The 20,184-nt window shown below is 42.8% G+C and overlaps 1 protein-coding gene across 1 annotated transcript in view; it reads left to right on the forward strand.

Moving 5' to 3' along the window:
- LOC125449222 (zinc finger protein 239-like) overlaps positions 1 to 6,589 on the forward strand; it is a 97,202-nt gene extending 90,613 nt beyond the window's left edge. Inside the window, exon 3 of the mRNA XM_059641456.1 lies at positions 6,478 to 6,589. The gene's annotated coding sequence lies outside the window, so the exon portion shown is untranslated. The remainder of the gene's footprint in view (positions 1 to 6,477) is intronic.
- The last annotated feature ends 13,595 nt before the right edge of the window (positions 6,590 to 20,184 follow it).

Consider the following 20,184-nt stretch of genomic DNA (forward strand, 5'->3'; position numbering starts at 1 on the left):
TGTGGAGAGGTGGAAAGCTGGAAATTTGACACATTTTGCAAAGGAAATCATTTGAAACATAGAGAAATGTTACTGCAGCTGTGCTACAACATGTTCTTACAGAGAGAGTTGTTTGCATTTCTGTAACTGAGAAGGGAGGGACCTCCATTACAGACAACTTAATGGCTGCTCAACATCCATGGCTGGCTGTGTCTTTTAATGCCTCGAGTCGTATACAGAGGGACAGGAAAAGGCCATTCAGCCTCTTGGGTCTGTTACAGATGAATAGAAGGAGATCATTATGCCTCTCAAACCTGTTGCACAGGAATAGAATGAGGCCTTTCAACCTCTTGAGACTGTTCCACAGGGTTAGGAGGATGTCTTTCAATCTTTTGAGCCTGTCACAAAGGAACAGGAGGAGATCATTCAGCCTCTTGAGACTATTACAGATGGACATGAGCAGGTCTTTCAGCTGCTTGAGTTTGTTACATAGGAACAGGTCAGTCAGCTTCTCAAATCTGTCATGGTAGAGACACAAAGAAGTCTGTCACTGCAGACAAAGATCTGGAAAGGAGCCTGGCACTCTGGTGTTAGAGTGTACAAGAATCTAGTCACAAAGGGATATGAGTCCAGCCTGTGAGCAAGCCCGCATGGATGACCTACTTGTATACATCTGTGAAGTCTGTGCGTGAGTACATGGAATGAAACATATGGACTGGGGATACCAGTCACTTACGATATTGGGTCAATTACATTAAGTGATAAAGGAGCATATGGGATAATTAGCCGAGGTATGGATTTTGAGAGCAGCGAGTTCATTCTAGAAGCAGACCAGAGGAGACTGGAAAGAGATGTGAATGGGATGTGTAAAATCATGAGGGGGCGTAGTCAGAGTATACAAGGCAAATGTTTCACCTTGATGGAGAGATTGGTGGCCAAGGTGCATAGTTTGAAGATGAGGGAGAACTTTGGAGGGGTTGTGAGAAAATAAAATGAAGCAGATGGGATGGGAATCTGGAATCCACTGTCTGCAAGGGTGGCATAAAATATCATAAGATTGAAGAAGTTTTTCTATGAGAGTAAGTGATGCAGTACCCGACAGTGCTTCTGTTTGACTGTCAAAGGCTCAATGGGTCCAATGACCTTTCTCGGCACTGTAGACTTCTAACGTTGTGTGATTGTAATCTCATCCCAACAGACACATGCCTTCCATTTCAGGAATCAGACAGGAAGCCCTCATTGCACCATCCCCATAGGAAAAACATCCTTCCTCAGACAAGCAGACCAAAACTGCATTACTCTCTACTGTGTGTGGTCTCACCAAGACCCAGTACTTTTGAACCAAAGATATTACTGCTCTGACTTTCTGAAAGGATTCCTGCAAAACAAAAGACAACTGGGAGAAACTGTCCACTGGTTGGAATAATAAAGAAACAAAGAAACCTACAGCACAGGAACAGGCCCTTCAGCCCTCCAAGCATGTGCCGATCAAGATCCTCTGTCTAACCTGTCTTCTATTTTCTAACAGTCTGTGTCCATTTGCTCCCTGCCCATCCATGTACCTGTCCAAATATATCTTAAAAGACGCTAACGTGTCTGCATCTACCACCTCCGCTGGCAACACGTTCCAGGCACCCACCATCCTCTGTGTAGAGAACTTTCCAGCATATCTCCCTTAAACTTTCCTCCTCTCACTTTGAACTCATGACCCCTCGTAATTGAGTCCCCCACTCTGGGAAAAAGCTTTTTGCTATCCACCCTGTCTATACCCCTCATGATTTTGTAGACTTCAATCAGGTCCCCCCCTCAATCTGTCTTTCTAATGCAAATAATCCTAATCTACTCAACCTCTCTTCATAGCTAGCACCCTCCATACCAGGTGACATCCTGGTGAACCTCCTCTGCACCCCCTCCAAAGCATCCACATCCTTTTGGTAATGTGGCGACCAGAACTGTACACAGTACTCCAAATGTGGCCGAACCAAAGTCCTATACAACTGCAACATGACCTGCCAAGTCTTGTACTCAATACCCCGCCCAATGAAGGAAAGCATGCCATATGCCTTCTTGACCACCCTATTGACCTGCGTTGTCACCTTCAGGGAACAATGGACCTGAACATCCAGATCTCTCTGTTCATCAATTTTCCCTAGGACTTTTCCATTTACTGTATGGTTCGCCCTTGAATTTGATCTTCCAAAATGCATCACCTCGCATTTGCCCAGATTGAACTCCATCTGCCATTTATCTGCCCAACTCTCCAGTCTATCTATATTCTGCTGTAATTTCTGACAGTCCCCTTCACTATCAGCTACTCCACCAATCTTAGTGTCATCTGCAAACTTGCTGATCAGACCACCTACACCTTCCTCCAGATCATTTACATATATCACAAACAACAGTGGTCCCAGCACAGATCCCTGTGGAACACCACTGGTGACAGGTCTCCAATTTGAGAAACCCGCTTCCACTACTACTCTCTGTCTCCTGTTGTCTAGCCAGTTTTTTATCCATCTAGCTAGCACACCCTAGACCCCATGTGATTTCACTTTCTCCATCAGTCTGCCATGGGGAACCTTATCAAATGCCTTACTGAAGTCCATGTCTATGACATCTACAGCCTTTCCCTCATCAATTAACTTTGTCACGTCCTCAAAGAATTCTATTAAGTTGGTAAGACATGACCTTCCCTGTACAAAACCATGTTGCCTATCACTGAAAGCCCATTTTCTTCCAAATGGAAATAGATCCTATCCCTCAGTATCTTCTCCAGTAGCTTCCCTACCACTGACGTCAGGCTCACTGGTCGATAATTACCTGGATTATCCTTGCTGCCCTTTTTCAATTCGGGGACAACATTAGCAAGTCTCCAGTCCTCTGGGACCTCACCTGTGTCTAAGGACACTGCAAAGATATCTGTTAGGGCCCCGGCTATTTCCTCTCTCGCTTCCCTCCGTAACCTGGGATAGATCCCATCCGGACCTGGGGACTTGTCCACCTTAATGTCTTTTAGGAACATAACAGAAGATGCATGTAGTTGTTGAAGGCCAGAGCCCTCTGTCCTGGGATATCACTGAAGCAGTTTCTGAGGATACTATCTTCAACAGAACCAAAGTGATTGTAACAACATCAGCCTAGTGTAGTGGACCTCACAGAATATGAGTTCCCTGGCTAGGGCTGTTAACCTGGCTAACAGACATAAACAGGAGCATCAGAGTTTCTGTTCACTCTAAGAGCTGGCTCTAGGGAAGTCAGACCAGTGTCAAGTACTCTCCACATGTAAATGAAGTGTGACTTGGACATAGGATACTGCCCTCAGTGGAGTTATTTCAATAGAGACACTGACGCATAATAGTGTGTGTGAGTCTGTGTGAGAGTGTCAGTGTGAGAGTGCCAATGTGAGAGGGTCAGTGTTTGTGGGTCAGTGTGAGTGGTTCCTCAAAGAAATGTAATAAATTTGTCAAACATGATTTTCCCTTCTTGAATCCATACTGACTCTGTTTGAATATGTTTTGTATTTTTATCTGTTTTGCTATAACTAAATTATATATATCATTATATCGTGCAACCCCTTATGTAACAAGAATCACATTCTGGGTTTAAAGTGATCCTTTTTGAAATGTATTGCAAAGGAGACTAAAACAACTTGAAATAATGAAGCACTTAGGACCTTACCTGAAACTTACAGTCAGGCCCTAACTGCTTTGTTATTTTGTTTCTTTTTTTAATGGACATGCAATTTAAGAATCTTGAGACCACTGTACATTAACAAAGTTAAAATGCACACCATTATTCATTACTTCAAGAGAGACATTTATGTTCAATGTGTTAATTTTTTTCCAATGCAATCAGAATTTTTCTGTCTTTTGTGTTTTCCAATTCAATATCAAAGGGAGTACATTCTATGACAAGTACGTGTTTAATGTCATAATACGTTTATATTTTTCCAGTTTGCATGGAACAATGTTGCAACCTCAATAACACATACTGGGAGCCGACAGAATATAATTTAGTGCTACTGGTAATCTGTCTCCTTGGAGTTTAATGCTAATTACTGCTTGCAACACAAAGGATTTGATCATTTCACTCAGAAAATGCATGAGACATTTTATTAGCATTGCTAAGATATATTAGGTGATCATTGACATCATTGGTGCTCCTGGTAAGTGACAGTAGTTGTTCAAATGTGTCTTTTGAGCTATTTGTCACTGATAATATTACATGCTGCTCTAGTGATCATATTAATGCAGCCAGTAGGCAGTGAATAATTTCAACAAGCCAAATGATTTGAATTTTCTCTACATTTCTTTTATTGGGCAGGGTGAACTCAGTATTTATTATTAATTATCAATGATCCCTTGGATGCGGGTGGTGTGTTGCCATCTTTGTCAGCTGACTGTAACCCTAACCAGAACCTTAACCCTAACCCTATCACAGAATGGTGTTTGCCCAACCCTCAATTTAACCCTATCACAGGATGATATGTGTTTAACCCTAACCTTAACCCTAAACCTATCGATGGATGGTGTGTAGCTAAACCTAACCCTAACCTTAACCTTATCACAGGGTGTTTTGCAGCTTACGCTAACCCTAACCCTAATCCTATTGCAAGATGATATATGGCTAACCCTCAAATGAACCCTAACACTAAAGCAACACGGTATGTGACTAACCCTCACCTTATCCCTAGCCGTATCGCAGGATGGGGTGTGGCTGAACCTAACCCTAATCCAAACCCAAACAGTACCCTGACCCTAATCCTTGCTCAAATCCAAATCCTGACCCTAATTTTTACCCTAATCCTAACCTTAATCCAAATGCAAACCCTGGTCCTAAACCTGACCCAAAACCTAAGTCAAACTCTACCTCTAAATCTGACCCTATACCTAACCTTAACCCTAGCATTAACACTAGCCATAACTCAAACTCAAACCCAATCCCGGGCCCTAACACTAACCCTAACTCTAATGTTAACCCTAACACCAACAACAACACCAACCCTAACCCTATCCCAATCCCTAACCCTGTGGCAGGTGATAGCATTCCCATGTATCTGTTGCCTGTGTCCTTCTAGAATTGTAAAGTGTTGTCAAAGGAGTCTTCACCTGGTGAAGAGCATCTCATAGATAGTACACTCTGATGCCACCATGCATCAGCGGTGTTGGAAGTTAATTTTAGTGATGGAGTACTAATCAACTAGGATCCTGTTCTCTGGTTGATGTTGATCTTCTTGAGTGTTGTTGGAGCTGCACCCATCCACATAAGTGGAGAGTATTCCATCACACACCTGACTTGTGCCTTTTAAATGCTGCACTGACATCAGTGATTTCACCACAGAATACCCAGCCTTTAACCTGCTCTCTTAGCCTCAGTATTCATGTGGCTAATCCAGTTCCATTTCTCATTAATAGTAACCCTCAGGATGCAGATACGGGGGGATTCCATATTGGCAATGGCATTGAATATCAGGGACTCTCTTTTTCTGGAGATTGTCATTGCCTAACACTTGTGTGATGCAAATGCTACTTGCAACTTATCAGCCTAAGCCTGGATATTATCCATGTCTTTCTATGCATGGGCACAGGCATTTCAGACTCTGAGGAGTTGCAAACGCTGCTGAACATCGTGCAACCATCAGTGAATGTGCCCTTCTGACCTTATGAAGGAAGGTCTCTGATGAAGCAGCTGAAGATGGTTGAACCTCAGACCATGCCATAAGGGGCTCCTGCATTAATGTCCTGGAGCTGAGATGATTGATCTCCAACAGCAACAACTTTTGCCCTTTGTGTACTCCTCCCGTCACTTTGCTGGTGCAGGCAAACCTTTGATTGGAATAGCATGGCTGAATTCTCGTGTTAGCATATTCACCAATATAGGTTCAGATCTTCGTGCAAGGAAGGTGCTACTGAGAGATCATATCTTGGTGAAATTATACTTCTTAAAAGTCAGCACAAATATCTGACACCTGTCTGAAGAAGAATAATATTGGACTCAAAGTTAACTCTGTTTCTCTCTCAACAGATGCTGTCAGACCCAATGAGTTTCTCCAACATTCCTGTGTTTGTTTCAGATTTGCAACATCTGCTGTATTTTGCTGGGCGAATATGGTTATTATGGAGTTTGAGTAACTAACTGGAATGAAACAGACTGGTTCTTTAAGGAAATCATTGTTGTCAAGATGGATCTCTCCACTTCATTCTAAGCATAAAGGAGGTTGATTTAGTTAATCCCTGTATGAATTCATGTAAAACGTGTTTTTATTTTCTGTTATCAATTGATCTGATCCAACAAGAAAAGGTGTCATCATGAAAACTGCAGAGTGGCATTATGATGACATTCAAATCCTCAATAAGGTAACATTTCATATTCTGAGAACCAATATTATTTTTGTATTGATTCATCCTTTCCCCACAACAAGGTCTTGAGAATCTGTTGCTGAATTTGATTATCCCTCTAAGACAGAGTCACAGATGTTTGTAACTGATTATGTTTTGACAGATCTGCTTGAACTGATGATTTATCCTTTCATTCTGAGCTGTACCAACACCTAATTGATTCAGGTGTACTCCTGACAGGAAAGGTGCCAGTAACTATGACCTCACATGCTGGGATTGCATCATACAGACATCAGAATGCATACAGTGAAAATGGCATTCCTAAAATTATCTTGATGACCTTAATAGTCCACCTTTCTCAGTTCTGATGTAATCCATCTTAAAATATATATGTGTTTGCCAATACATCAAAACGTGATATTTATTTTTTAAAAAATTCATTCAGACCATGTAGACATTGCTGGCTGTTCCAGCATTTATTTCCTATCCCTAATTGCCCTTGAGAATGTGGTGGTGGGCTGTTTTCATGAACAGCGCCAACTCATGTGCTGTAGGTAGACCCCTAATGACCACGTGGAGAGAATTCCAGGATTTTGATCCAGTGACAGTAAAGGAACAGCGATATATTTCCAAGTCAGGGTATCGAGTTGCTTGGAGGGGTTCTTTCATTTGGTGGTGTTCCCAAGGATCTGCTGCTTTTGTCCTGCATGATGGAAGTGGTTGTGAGTTTGGAAGGTACCAATTCAAGGCACTAATTGGTGAATTTCTACAGTGCATCTTGTAAATGGTACACACTGCTGCAACTGACTGACTGTGGTGGAGTGAGTGAATGCCGATAGATATGGTGCCAATTAAGCAGGGATGCTTTGTCCTGGATGGTTTCAAGCTTCTTGAGTGTTGTTGAAGCTGCCATCATCCTATGGAAGTGGGGAGTATTCTCTCACACTCCAGACTCATGCTTTGGAGATGATGGACAGGCTTTGAGGAGTCAGAAAGTGAGTTACTCGCAGCAGAATTCCTAACCTCTGATCTACTCCTGTTACCACTGTATTTACATGACAATTGCATTGAGTTTCTGATTGGTGGTAACACCCATGATGTTGGTAATGGAGGATTCCATACCATAAGACCATAAGACATAGGAGCAGAAGTAAGGCCATTCGGCCCATCGCAAACATTCCACCATTTAATCATGGCTGATGGGCATTTCAACTCCACTTCCCTGCACTCTCTCCATAGCCCTTGATTCCTTGTGAGATCAAGAATTTATCGATCTCTGCCTTGAAGACATTTAACGTCCCGGCTTCCACTGCACTCCACGGCAATGAATTCCACAGGCCCACCACTCTCTGGCTGAAGAAATGTCTCATTTCTGTTTTAAATTAACCCCTCTAATTCTAAGGCTGTGCCCACGGGTCCTAGTCTCCCCACCTAACAGAAATAACTTCCCAGCGTCCACCCTTTCTTAGCCATACATTATCTTGTACGTTTCTGTTAGATCTCCCCTCAACGTTCTAAACTCTAATGAATACAATCCCAGGATCCTCAGCCATTCATCGTACATTAAACCTACCATTCCAGGGATCATTCCTGTGAATCTCCACTGGATATGCTCCAGCGCTAGTATGTCCTTCCTGAGGTGTGGGGCCCAAAATTGGACACAGTATTCTAAATGGGGCCTAACTAGAGCTTTATAAAGTCTCAGAAGCACATCACTGCTTTTATATTCCAACCCTCTTGAGATAAACAACAACATTACATTTGCTTTCTTAATCAGGGACTCTACCTGCAAGTTAACCTTTAGAGAACCCTGGACCAACACTCCCAGATCCCTTTGTACTTCTGCTTTATGAATTTTCTCACTGTTTAGAAAATAGTCCATGCCTGTATTTTTTTTTGATGATATGTAATCAAAGCTGGCACATATTTTAATGGACATTGATCCTAAATTATCCCTAGTCATGTTTTTCTTCTTTTCATTGTTGTCATTCAAATACTCTGAGCTGGTAAGTTAACAGATTTCTGAATGTGTACATGAGCTTCTCTGTCCCTTTCAGCCTCCAACTCCCAAGTCATAATTGGATTTCAATCCTTCCAGCAAAAATTTCACACCACATATATAAAGAGCAAGAGGGCAACTAGAGAAAGGATTGTCCCACTTAAGGAGAAAGAAGGAAAGTTATGCGCTGAGTCAGAGAAAATGGGTGACATTCTTAATGAGTACTTTGCATTGGTATTCACCAAGGAGAGGGACATGACAGATGTTGAGGTTAGGGATAGATGTTTGCGTACTCTAGGTCAAGTTGACATAAGGAAGGAGGAAGTGTTGGGTATCCTAAAAGACATTAAGGTGGACAAGAGCCCTGGTCCAGATGGGATCTATCCCAGGTTATTGAGGGAAGTGAGAGAGGAAATAGCCAGGGCCTTAACAGATATCTTTGCAGCATCCTCAGACACGGGTGAGGTCCTGAAGGACTGGAGACTTGCTAATGTTGTCCCCTTGTTTAAGAAGGGCAGCAAGGATAATCCAGGTAATTATCGACCGGTGAGCCTGACATCAGTGGTAGGAAAGCTACTGGAGAAGATACTGAGGGATAGGATCTATTCCCATTTGGAAGAAAATGGGCTTATCAGTGAACATGGTTTTGTGCAGGAAAGGTCATGTCTTACCAACTTAATAGAATTCTTTGAGGATGTGACAAAGTTAATTGATGAGGGAAAGGCTGTAGATGTCATAGACATGGACTTCAGTAAGGCGTTTGATAAGGTTCCCCATGGCAGGCTGATGGAGAAAGTGAAATCACATGGGGTCTAGGGTGTGCTAGCTAGATGGATAAAAAACTGGCTAGGCAACAGGAGACAGAGAGTAGTAGTAGAAGGGAGTTTCTCAAATTGGAGACCTGTCACCAGTGGTGTTCCACAGGGATCTGTGCTGGGACCACTGTTGTTTGTGATATATGTAAATGATTTGGAGGAAGGTGTAGGTGGTCTGATCAGCAAGTTTGCAGATGACACTAAGATTGGTGGAGTAGCAGATAGTGAAGGGGACTGTCAGAGATTACAGCAGAATATAGATAGACTGGAGAGTTGGGCAGATAAATGGCAGATGGAGTTCAATCTGGGCAAATGCGAGGTGATGCATTTTGGAAGATCAAATTCAAGGGCGAACTACACAGTAAATGGAAAAGTCCTACGGAAAATTGATGAACAGACAGATCTGGGTGTTCAGGTCCATTGTTCCCTGAAGGTGACAACGCAGGTCAATAGGGTGGTCAAGAAGGCATATGGCATGCTTTCCTTCATTGGGCAGTGTATTGAATACAAGACTTGGCAGGTCATGTTGCAGTTGTATAGGACTTTGGTTCGGCCACATTTGGAGTACTGTGTGCAGTTCTGGTCACCACATTATCAAAAGGATGTGGATGCTTTGGAGAGGGTGCAGAGGAGGTTCACCAGGATGTTGCCTGGTATGGAGGGTGCTAGCTATGAAGAGAGGTTGAGTAGATTAGGATTATTTGCATTAGAAAGACAGATTGAGGGGGGGACCTGATTGAGGTCTACAAAATCATGAGGGGTATAGACAGGGTGGATAGCAAAAAGCTTTTTCCCAGAGTGGGGGACTCAATTACGAGGGGTCATGAGTTCAAAGTGAGAGGAGGAAAGTTTAAGGGAGATATGCGTGGCAAGTTCTTTACACAGAGGGTGGTGGGTGCCTGGAACGCGTTGCCAGCGGAGGTGGTAGACGTAGACATGTTAGCGACTTTTAAGATATATTTGGACAGGTACATGGATGGGCAGGGAGCAAATGGACACAGACTGTTAGAAAATAGACGGCAGGTTAGACAGAGGATCTTGATCGGCGCAGGCTTGGAGGGCCGAATGGCCTGTCCTGTGCTGTAATTTTCTTTGTTCTTTGTTCACACAGACTCAACTATGTTGAGATTGATCTGCTACTTAAAGTCTTTTCTTCATTGTTGTTCATGATTACACTGAATGCATTCAGACGTTTTCTGCCTATCTTCATCTCCCTTAGCTGCATTTTCAATTTAGATTTGGTTTAGATTTTGTCCTTTTGTTTCTGCTTCCCAAATTCCAATCAATCACGCAGTTTGTATCCCCTTATTGACATCTTGCTGGCTGAATCAAACTCATGTGGCCCTCCCAACACCTTTCAAAGCCTCTGGTGCAAAAGGTTTACAATGATGTTGCCAGAGTTGAAGAGTTTGATCTGTACAGTTAGGCTGATTAGCCTGGGACTATGTTCCATGGAACATCAAAGGCTGAGGGGAGACCTTATAGAAGTGTATAAAATCATGACGGGTATGCATAGGGTGAATAGACAAGGTCTTTCTCCAAGGTAGTAGGGTGCTGGAGACTTAATTTATATCTCTGTTTTGTCTCCCGCCTGCTCCAAGAAGCACATTTGCAGTGAGTCAAGCAAAGGCTCGAGCTAAAATTAGCCATTCTTGTTTACAGAGCTCTAAATGCCCTCATTCGTCTCTCTGTTTCTGTGATCTCTTCCAGTCCTTATTTGCCCGTCTCTTCAACCACCACCCCCCCACCCCACCTCCAGCTATACAACTATCCCCATCTCAATAAGCTTTCTCATCTCTGAGCACACTGATAGATGATAATGATTCCAATGATGCAGTACAGGCAGGTTGAAGCCAAAAAGCTGGAGTCAGCATCTGGAAGTAAGCAATCAGGCAGTTGCTGCAGCTGTTTTTTGTAATCATTCAGAGATCTGAATGATCCAGGCTAAGCTGAGGATTTGCAAACATCTGCCATCTTTCAGTGAAAACTGAGGCCCAGGCATTCTGGTTGGTTATTCACTGCTGAAAATTAGGCTGTCTCTTGGATGAAGAACTAAAATTTCCATGCAGCACATACAGTTTTAAATGACCTCATGGTTGAGATTGGTGATTTATATAATGACTTTTCCGCCAGTTTGTAAGTTCTGTCTTCACTGTATCTGCTGTTTAAAGAGTAATCCATAACCTGTCATTTACAATTGGTTGCAATATCATGTTATCCCTTGTGTAACGTATGTTGATTAAAATAGCTTCCAGCTGCTACCTCAGGCATTATGTAGTGTGTATATTTTTAACTATTATATGGTATAAAGCCTGTTGCTCTAAAGAGTGAAATCTGTTCTTTGAGTAAGTGCCTTGGACTTCGGACATTTCCAAAAAAGAATTATGGGTGATCTCTTCCAAGAATATAATAAGTGTCTTAATGCCAGTTTCATATGACGGCCCTAACAGTCTGCTTCCATATTACAGGGATTCTATGATAGTTTCTATGGATTGAAATCATTACAGTGCCAGTGTATTGTGACCCAATGCAGTCTGATAATGTTACCTAACTAGCCTAGGATCAACATGGTGAAAATAATCATCAAGGGCAATTTAGTTCTCATGCCGATCACTGGATCATCAACCTCCTGACATATTTTAAAGATTCTCTACTTACAAGTTCAAGAAATAGCTCCTCTTCTGTCAGTTACATGCTTCCCAGTCTTCCAGAGATCAAACTGAGTCCAACAATCTTGCACTGTGAAATCATTCCTCATTTTGATTTCATTTTATTTGTAGAACTTGAGCTTAAATCTTACTTTCCACATGGTTTCGCTTTTGAAATGGTAGTTGTCCACAATCTGCCATTCATACCTCCTCCAGATACTTTGGTTTTACTTGTTGAATTGCTCTTACATAGGGCTGTCAATGACATATTGGACCAAATGACCTAAGTCTCTGCTGCTGCAAGGCCGGAAACATGTTTCCTTCCCTGTGGGCCATGCATGACATTCTAACCCTATTCTATCCCTCCTGACTTTCAAACATTTTGCAGGACATTACTTTTGCCTTATTTCCCCTTCCTTCACTGCCTTAAAACCCATTATTAATTCAATTATCCCAGGACGAATGAAAAGTCATTGATCTGAAACTTAGATCAGTTTCTTTGTCTGTGTTTCTGTCTGACCTACATTGTAACCCATATCCTGACTTCTCCTTGTCATACTGCATTTCTGAATTTCAATTTGACTGCTTGGCTTAAATTCTTTCAAGAGGGAAAAAGAGAGGAACCAATGCCAGGATTCGATCGATGACAAAGGAGTCAGAGAAGACATCAAGACACTAACTGGGATGATGAATGTTAGATTAGCCTTTCAACTGTAAATATGCCAAGTACGACTAAAAAAGGAAAGCAAAGGTAAAATAAGATGTGCAAGACTGAAGAGAATGCCAGTTAGCATAAAACACACTTACACCAGCAATATGCCAGCTGAGATAGTTACTACTAAGGACAAAAAGATCAATTAATCTTGAGAAGTGCAGTTTAGAGACCAGAATTTACCATCTCAATGTTTGTACAGAAAGAGCACATGGCAAATATATCAGTTAGGAGAGGCAGAGAATGTGAACATGTGAAAGGCAGAGAGTGTGAATGTGAGGCTGTGTGAATGAGAGACTGAGTGTTAGTTCGTGCGAGAGCATGTGAAATGAATGTGTGTGTATGTGTGTGTGTGTGTATACCTGTGTTAGAGATTTTATGTGGGTGTGTGGGATATATGCATATGAGTGTATGAGCCTGAGGTGAGGGTGTGTGCGCTAGATTGGGCATGTGTGTCATTGTATAAGTACGAGTGTTTTAAGTGAAAGTTTGCATGTGCATGATAGTGGTGATCAGAGTGAGCGTGTGTAAGCATGTACAAGTTTGTGTATGGGAGTATGTGCTTGTGTGTGATTGAGTGACAATGTGATCAGTGACCATAATTCCATCGGTTTTATAATAGCTAAGGAAAAGGACAGATCTGGTCCACAAGTCAAAGGTCTAAAATGGGGTAAGGCTAATTTTGATGGTATTAGACTGGAGCTTTCAAAAGTTGATTGGGGGAGGCTGTTCACAGGCAAAGGGACAACTCATTTTTAAAAGTGAGTTATTGAGTGTTCAGGGTCAGCGTGTTCATATAGAGTGAAAGGTAAGACTGACAGGAGTAGGAAACCCTGGTTGGTGAGTTATTGAAGTTGAGAAAAAGTGGGAGGCACATGACATGTACAGGAATTAGTGAATTCCTTGAGAAGTGTGGAGTACACTTGAGAGAGAAATCAGGAGGGCTAACAAGGAGACATGTGATAGCTTTGGCAGATAAGGTAACAGAGAATCCAAAGAGATTCTACAGGTATGTGAAGAGTAACTAGCGACAGAATAGTTCCTCTTAAAAATCAACAATGTTGCTTATGTATGGAACCACAAGAAGTGGTTGAGACCCTAATGAATATTTCTTATCAGTATATATCATCAAGAAAGGTATAGATACTAGAGAACTTGAGAAACTAAATAGTGAAGTCTTCAACAGTCCACTTTACAGAGGAAAAGGTGCTGGAAGCCTTAAAATACACGAAGCTAGATAAATCCTCAGGACCTAATGAAGTGTATCCAAAGACTTTGTGGGCGGCAGGGCCCCTAGCAGAGAAATCTGTATTATTAACAGCCACAGGTGAAGTGCCTGAAGATTTGAGGCTGGCTAATGGTTTGCCATTATTTAAGAAAGGCTACAAGGAAATGCTTGAGAACTACAGACTGGTGAACCTAACATCTGTGGTGGGTGAGTTATTAGAAGCAATTCTAAGAGACAGGATCTACTGGCATTTGGAGAGGCGAGGACAGTGGGACAGTCACAATGGCTTTGTGCATGAGACTTTTTTACCTGGAACATAGGAGACTAAGGGGTGACCTTACAGGGCTCTGTAAAATCATGAGAGGCTTGGATAAGGTAAGTAGCCAACAACTTTTGCCTATGGCATGGAGTCTAAAACTAGACAGGATAGGTTTAAGGTGAGATAAGAGAAGTACAAGACAATCCAAAGGGGCACTTTTCTTCTTCACGCTGAGTTTGGAACAGGCTGCCACAGATAGTGGTGGAAGATAGTATAATTTGTCATTTAAGAAACATTTGGACAGGTATATGGATGGGATAGGTATTGAGGGATATAGATCAAATGCAAGCAAATAGGATTACTTTAATTGTGAAAACTAGGCAGCGTGGACAAGTTGGGCTGAAGGGTGTATTTCCATACTGTGAACGTCTATGATTCAATGTGTTAGTGATTGTGTTAGTGAGAATGTGTGAGATGAGTGTGTGAAGTTAGAGTGTGTGTGTATGAGAGAGCGTGGTTATGAGTCTGTGCATGTTTAATTGTGAAAGTGAGAGAGGTTGGCAGTGAGAGTGTGTGTGTGTGTGTGTCACAGTGGGAGAGCGTGTTTGGGGGAGAGTGTGAGTGAAAGATCATGGGAGTGAGAATCTGTGGATGAGTGTAAGATGGGAGTGCAAGATACAAGAGTTAGTATGTGCATTCATGTGTGCATATGGGACTGTCTGTGAGTGAGTGTTAGTGTAATTGTGAGACAGCATGTGTGGGAAATTGAGAGTGCGCATGAGTGTGTGTGAGAGAGGGAGTCTGTGTGAGTGTGTGTGTGTGAAAGAGGTGTGAAGTGATTGAGTATGAGTCATAGAGTTATACAGCGTGAAAACAAACACTTTGGTCCAACCACATTTCCAAACTAAAATAATCCCACTTGCCTGTGCTTGGCCCATTTCCCTCCAAACCTTTTCTACACATGGTGTATCTGCATCCGCCACTTTCTCTTGCAGTTCATTCCACACACAAGCCATCGTGAGCGCAGAAATGTTGCTCCTCATATCCTTCTTAAATCTTTCTCCTGTCACCTTAAAAGTTGGCCCTTAGTTTTGAATTCCTCCATCCTAGGGAAAAGATCTCTGCCATTCATTTATCTATGTCTCTCAAGATTTTATTAAAATAAATAATGTCACCCCATAACCTCCTATGCTCCAGTGGAAAAAGTCCCAGCCTTTTCAGTCTATTTTTAAATCTCAAACCCGCCATCTTTGGTGATATCCAGATAGATCTTTTTTGAACTCTCTTCAGTGTAATTATAATTTTCCTATAACAACTGGACTCAGTGCTCCAAAAAGAGGCCTCACTAATGTCCCAAACAACCTCAACATGACATCCAACTCCTATACTCAAAGGTCTAAGCAATGAAGGCAAGCGTGCTAAATGCCATCTTGACTATCCTATTACTGATACAAATTTTAGAGAATTATGTACCTGAACCACAGGATTAGTTTGGAGATGTTAGTCAGTGGAGCATTTCAGACACTGAACTGTAGAATTTTCACCAAAGATCAACAGGGCTTTACCACTAATTGTATAAATCCTGTCCTTGTTTGCATTACGAAAATGCAGTACCTCACAATTATCCAAATTAGACTCTATCTGCCACTCCTCAGCCCATTGACCCAATTGATCAACATCTCTTTGTAATCTTAGATAGCCTTCTTCACTGTCCACCATACCACCAACCTTGGTATCATCTGCAAACTTACCAATTGCCCCTTCTGTATTCTCATCCAAAACATTTATATAAAGTATTGGCTATTGATTGGGGCAGCACAGTGGCTCAGTGGTTAGCCCTGCTGCTGGGTTTGATTCCAGTTCTTGAGCAATTGTCTGTGTGGAGTTTGCACATTCTCCCCATGTCTGCATGGGTTTCCTCCAGGTACTCTTGTTTCCTCCCACAGTCCAAAGGTGTACAGGTTAGATGGATTGGCTATGCTCTATTGCCCATAGTGTCCAGGGGTGTACAGGTTACGTGGGTCAGCCATGAGAAATGTAGAGTTATAGGGTGGAAAGGGGTGTAGGTTTCGGTGGAATGCTCTTCAGTGGGTTCGTTTCGTCTTGATGAGCCAATGGCCTGTTTCCACACAATAGGGATTCTAATGACTGAGTGATCAATGAGGGATTGATCATCCCCTTGGGGGACCAGGAAGCAGATGTAGGGGAACAGGGAAAATTGTGGAACAAAATCTCTCCACAGATGTTACAGCAATTCCTTATTTTTGTTTCTGACTTCCAGAATGAACAATTCTTACGATTTTTATTCAGGGAAAAATGTGGAGATTATGCAATGACATGAGGAGGCCAGTAGAGAGTGGCATTGTATCACTTGAAACAGAAGGATGGAGAGAGAGAGTGCAAGCGTGAGCGAGCAAGAGAGAGAGACAGAGACACACAGAGTTTGATTCATCATGTTTTAACTCATTCATTCAAACTGTGTCCAATTGCAGGCAGAGCTGGTCACATGCCTGTACGTGCACGTAAAGGGACAAAAACACTTTTCATACACACAGGCTCTCAAACAAACACAGACACACTCATTCAAACTTCCCTCCAGGACATAGTATGTTCTATTGCAGGAAGAGGTCGTCACATAAAAACAGAGACTTAAACACACACAAACACAAACAGACACAGATACACACAGGCAGAAACACAGATCTACAGACTCAGAAACACACAAAGATAGACACAGGCACATGTAGATGCACACAGACTTGCAAACATTCACAGACACATCCATTATCTGCAATATATCTAGAATATTAAACTCTATAGGGTTTATAAAGATAGGTAGAAATAAGCAAATGTTGTCATAAATGATTGAACTCAGCAACTTCAAAAACACTCCAGGTCCCATAGGTGCCAATTAATAAAAGGTTTGCTGTTTGATGTATTACAAGAATCTTTGTAATAAAATGAAGGATAACAGATGATACATTTGAAGTGGGACACTGCTGATCCAAAAATTAAGATTAATCAGAGATGTTAATCAGTGGAACATTTCAGACATTGAACAGTAGAATTTTCAAAGATCAATTTAGGATTGAAGTAAATGTTCATAATTTTATTTGAGTTGCATCACTGTCAAGATTTCATGCAATGAAAGGTAAAATAACAGATGAGAAATAATGGGAACTGCAGATGCTGGAGAATCCAAGATAACAAAGTGTGTAGCTGGATGAACACAGCAGGCCAAGCAGCATCTCAGGAGCACAACGGCTGACATTTAATAACAGATGATATGTTCAAACAGGTTCACATTTGATCTAAAGTCAGTGATAAGTCTAGAATATTAAACTGGGAAGGGTTTTTAAAGATCAATAGAAACAAGCAAATTTTGTCAAACAATTATAGAATAATAGAGCTGCACAGCATGAAATCAGACCCTTTGGTCCAACTCGCCCATGCCAACCACATATCCTAAATTAATCTAATCCTATTCACCAGTATTTGACCCCTATCCCTCTACGCCCTTCCTCTTCATATACCCATTCAGATGTCTCTTAAATGTTGTCAATGTACCAGCTTCCACCACCACCTCTGGCAGTTTATTCCATATACATACCACCCACTGCATGAAAAATTGCCCTTTAGGTCCCTTTTAACTCTTGCCCCTCTCATCTTAAGCGTATGCCCTCTTAGATTTGGACTCCCTACCGAGGTGGGGGGGGGGGGGGGGGGGTGCTGGGGACCTTGGCTAGTCACTCTATCCATGCCGCTCATAATTTTATAACCTTCTATAAGGTCACCCTTCATCCTCCGATGCTCCAGGGAGAAAAGCCCCAGCTTATTCAACCTCGCCCTACAGCTCAAACCCTCCAACCCTGGAAAATTCCTTCTAAATCTTTTATGAACCCTTTTAAATTTCACAACATCCTTCTTATAGCAGGGAGATCAGAAATGAATGCAATCAATCCTGGGTGTGACTAACAGCAGTCACAACCGCACAATCCACCCTCTGCAGTGACACATCAATTTGCTGGTGTGTCAGTCGATAGCAGGGCTGAATGAATCATTTTCCAACACACCAAAAATGAATGGTCTCTCTCCAGCATGAGCACGTTCATGGACTTGCAGGCCGTCAGACTGATTGAATCCCTTCCCGCACGCAAAGCAGGTGAACAGCCTCTTTCCAGTGTGAGTGCGCTGGTGTGCAGTGAGGGTGGATGACTCCCTGAACATCTTCCCACAGAAATTACAGTCTCAAAGAGCTTCTCCTAGGTGTGAATGTGTTGGTGTTTCAGAAGGCTGGAGGAATGAACAAATTCCTTCTCACTCACAGAGCAAGTAAATGGCTTTCGTCCTGTATGAACATGTTTGTGGGCCCTGAGGTCTGCTGAACTCATGAACCTCTTTGCAAAGCAGGTGCAGCCAAACAGTTTATCTCCGGTGAGTTTGCTGATGTGCCAGGTGGGTGGATGACTGACTGAATCCTTTCCCACACATGGAACAGCCTCTCCCAGGTATGAACTCGCTGGTGTACACTGAGCTCAGGTGACTGTCGGAACCTCTTATCACAGTGAATGCAGCTGAACCTCCTCTCCTCAATGTGAATCTGCTGGTGTGACCAAATGATGGAGGAACGAGTGAATTCCTTTCTGCACACAGAGTAGGTAAATGGCTTTTCCTGGTGTGAAGTGAGAATGACAACTGCTTGAATCTCTTCTCGCAGCAAGTGCAGCTGAACAGTCTTGCCTTGGTGTGAATTTGTTGGTAAAACATGAGCCAAGATGATTTAGTGAACCCTTGCCTGCACACAGAGCAGGAGAACAGCTTCTCCCCAGTGTGGCTGCATCAGTGGTTTTACAGCAGGGATGGATAATTAAATTCTTTACTGCAGTCCTCACATCTCCACAATTTTTCTGTGGTGCCACAGTCCTCTTGTTTCTCCAGGTTGAATGAGCAATTGAAGATCATGCACACACAGGACACATTGACTGTTTCTCCAGCTGGCAACACTGTAATGTTCCTTTGGGCTGTCCAACCCAATTCAAAGTCTTCCCACTGTCTGTGGAACACTCTCAGCTCAAGAGATACTAGGAACTGCACATGCTGCAGGATCTGAGATAACAAGGTGTAGAGCTGGATGAACATAGCAGGCCAAGCAGCATCAGAGGAGCAGGAAGACTGGCGTTTCAGGCCTAGGCCCTTCTTCAGAAAATATTAAAACATACACTTCAATCATCCTTTAGCTCTCTTGCCTAAGTCCCCAAGACTTCTCCTCCACTCTGGGCCAAAATTTAAACCCATGTCACACCATCCTCCCCACTCCCAGTGGTCCTTTCCTCCACTCCCAATTTTCTCCTTCCCATCTCCTCCATCTAGGGTAGTTAGTTATAAAGTCATACAGCACCAAAACAGACCCTTCGGTCCAACTCATCCAAATCAACCAGACATCCCATCTGACCTTGTCCCATTTGCCAGTATTTGGCTCATTTCCCTATAAACCCTTCCTATTCATACACCCATCCAGATGCCTTTTAAATGCTGTCAATGTACCCGCCTCCACCACTTCTCCTGGTAGTTTGTTCCATACATGCACCACCCTCTGCATGAAAAGTTACTCCTCGGGTCCGAATTAAATCTTTCCCCTTGCAGCTGCAGCTGAAGCCTCTGCCCTCTAATTTTGGATTCCTACTCCTTGGGAAAAAGACCTTGGCTATTCACTTTATCCATGCCCCTACCCCGCAACCTCCCTCCCCGCCCCCCGATTTTTTAAACTTCTAGTTCTCCAGCTCCTGATTCAAGGGGCAGCGAGCGTTTGTGAATAATCTTCCCTGCCCACCTTCTTGGGCTTTCTTCCTCACCAGAGATCAGCTATCTTTCCCCAAAATGAAAGTTCTTGTCGGTGACCACAATCCTCCATTCTCTGCAGCAGGATGACGGCTTCTCTCTCCAGGTCACTTCCCAGAAGAAACAATGAAACCCCACAGCTGCAGACTGGGGAGTTGCCCATTCTGCAGGCTCTGGGGCTTCCACACGTACATACACACAATTTCGGAAGCGTTCCCTTCCGGCCGCCGCTTACCAGCTGCAAATGCAACTAAAAGATCCAGTAGTGATACTCACTGCGCATGTGCAAGGTCACGCAAGCGCTTTGTATCTTACAGTGCAAGAGATAGAGGACGTTCTGCACCCCGATGAACGATGGGTACAGACGCTGC

Source organism: Stegostoma tigrinum, chromosome 42, assembly GCF_030684315.1.
Source record: "Stegostoma tigrinum isolate sSteTig4 chromosome 42, sSteTig4.hap1, whole genome shotgun sequence".
In the NCBI taxonomy this organism is placed as follows: domain Eukaryota; kingdom Metazoa; phylum Chordata; class Chondrichthyes; order Orectolobiformes; family Stegostomatidae; genus Stegostoma; species Stegostoma tigrinum.